This window comes from Alexandromys fortis, unplaced genomic scaffold, assembly GCF_014885135.2.
Source record: "Alexandromys fortis isolate MF-2015 unplaced genomic scaffold, M_Fortis_MF-2015_v1.1 scaffold_238, whole genome shotgun sequence".
Taxonomy (NCBI): Eukaryota; Metazoa; Chordata; class Mammalia; order Rodentia; family Cricetidae; genus Alexandromys; species Alexandromys fortis.
Window position 1 is genome coordinate 1,373,607 of NW_026068126.1, and position 2,511 is coordinate 1,376,117.

The 2,511-nt window shown below is 41.9% G+C and overlaps 1 long non-coding RNA gene across 1 annotated transcript in view; it reads right to left on the reverse strand.

Annotated features, from left to right (window-relative positions):
- Window positions 1-43: 43 nt before the first annotated feature.
- The window catches only part of LOC126490703 (uncharacterized), an 11,301-nt gene continuing 8,833 nt past the window's right edge, over window positions 44-2,511 (reverse strand). The window contains exons 2-4 of the long non-coding RNA XR_007589225.1: window positions 2,151-2,337; window positions 1,932-2,045; window positions 44-509 (exon numbers count right to left, since the gene is read on the reverse strand). This is a non-coding gene — a long non-coding RNA (uncharacterized lncRNA). The remainder of the gene's footprint in view (window positions 510-1,931; window positions 2,046-2,150; window positions 2,338-2,511) is intronic.

Here is a 2,511-nt window from a genome sequence, read left to right on the forward strand (position 1 = left end):
AGGACAGGCTCTAAAACCACAGAGAAACCCTGTCTAGAAAAACCAAAAAAAAAAAAAAAAAACACAAAAGGGGGAGATGTAGCGTGCGGAGATGTATTGCGCGCCATGGCACTGTCATGTCGTGGGTGTGTCGGCACGGAGCCTGGGCGCCATTTGCTGTTCCATGTAAAACTTGGTAAACAACTTGTGCGCGTGCTCCCCCTAGCGCAGGGAGTCTTTCGATCTGCCCATCCCATCTGGCCAATCACAATTTAGCATGATCACTCCATTCTGGCCTGAGCCATTGGGTTGATGACATGTCAGGGCTTTGTCTGGCACCGTATATATTCTTCTGCTTCCACGGGGTCGGGGTCTTCTTGCCTCTCTCAAATTCTCAAGTGTAAGTGTTCCAATAAAGTGTGTTCTGAGAAGAATCCTATTGTAGTCGTCTCTTCTGCTGGCGGAAGAGGTGTGCCGCACCAAACAAAAGTAGCAGCCATGTGTGATGGCTCATAACTCTAATCTCAGACCTGGGGAGATAGAGGCAGGAGATCCATCTAAAGTTCAGCACAGCCAGAGCTAAATCCTAAGACCTGCTAAAAATGAAACAAATCACCACCGTAAAACCTAGGAAACAAACTATACTTCCAATGATAAACACTCAAAATATGCAAAATGTTAAAATTGAACAATTTTTGCTTTCTTCTACAGACTATCTGCCATGGTTATAATCTCTCCCAAAGTCATTTGCTAAAAGTCAGTTACTAAGCCGGGCGGTGGTGGTGCATGCATTTAATCTCAGCATTCGAGAGGCAGAGGCAGGTGGATCTCTGTGAGGTTGAGGCCAGCCTGGTCTATAAGAGCTAGTTCCAGGATAGGCTCCAAAGCTACAGAGAAACCCTGTCTTGAAAAACCAAAATAAATAAATAAATAAAAGTCATTTACCAACATAAAGCAATAGGAAACTGCTTTCTTTTCTTTTTTCCTTATAATTAAGTATCCCTGTCTACATAGTGAGTTTGAGGCCAGCATGGGATACACGAGACCTTGCCCTAGTTACTCTTCTGTTGCTGTAATAAAATATCATGACCAATGCAATTTATAGAAGAAAAAGTTCACTTTAGCTTACAGGTCCAGAGGGTTAGAGCCCATGATGATAATGACACCATGGCAGCAGGCAGCTAAAGCAGGAACCTGAGAGGTCACATCTTCTGCCATAAACATGGAGCAGAGATTAAACTGGAAGTGGGGGTTTTTATGAGTTCTCAAAGCCATCCCCCAGTGACATAGTTCCTCTAGCAAGGCTGAGCCTCCCATAACCTCCCCTGAAGAGTGCCGTTGACTGGAGACCTAGTGTTCCAATGCCTGAGCCTCATAAACAAGGGAGAGGGCTCATCAGGTAGAGGGCCTTTAGGGCAAGCCTGCTCACCTGAATTCTTTTTTTCTTTTAAACACTGCTTGGCCCATTAGCTCTAGCCCTTACTGGCTAATTCTGATATCTTGATCAACCCATCTCTAATAGACTGTGTAGCACCGGTCTTACCAGGAAAGATTCAGCATGTCTGACCTGGCGGCTTGCTTCATTGTGTCTGCCTAGGAGAGGGGAGCATGGCCTCTGAGCTCACTTCCTCTTCCTCCCAGCGTTCTGTTCTGTTTACTCCTCCCACCTATGTTTCAACCTATGAGGCCAAGCAGTTTCTTTATTATTTAACCAATGACCTTCCTCCATAATTTCCCCTTTTTCTGTTTAAACAAAAAGGAAAGGCTTTAACTTTAACATAGCAAAATTACATATAACAAAACAGTTATCAAGTAAAAATTACAATATTTACATCTATTTTATCTTTTTTCATAACTAAGGAAAACTATAACTATCTATATATTTTTTAACTCCATCAAAGACTCCAGAAGGATATAATATTACCTAAGTAAATGAGAAGTAAGCAACTTACAAAACTCTAGAAATCACAGCGACATCTTGCTGCCTGGACAGTCACCCAAAGTTCCTCTGCACCATTGGGGCATCCATCTTCGGCCTACAGTCCCATAGTTTCCAGCAGACTTTTCTATGAAGCAGGAAATTTCAAAGGCAGTCAGTCACTATCTGCTGTGTCCTGCAGAATGTCTCGCAGACTCTTTCATGAATCAGGAACACCGAAAGATCATCTCACCTTTAGGCAAGTTCAGTAGTCCTCTCTCTGCGGGTTCTCTGTGTCCAGTTTATGCAATAGTCCAGGCAAGAACAGTTTCTTGCCCAAATGGCTATCAAACTCCATAAGGATCCTCTTCAATGCCCATCTTCCTCTTGAAGTAGATTGGTGCTGCCAGGAGCAGAGTTTCTCATTGTCATGAAAATTCCTAATTTATTAAAACATTTAAAATGCCATATTCTATAATCTTTGAAAAATATGAAGAATACCTATCTAAAATATATCTATGTACATCTAGAAAATCTTAACTAACATGACTACAAGCTTGACTATTATTGATTATCCATTAACAACCTATATATATTACATTTTTAAGCGAACT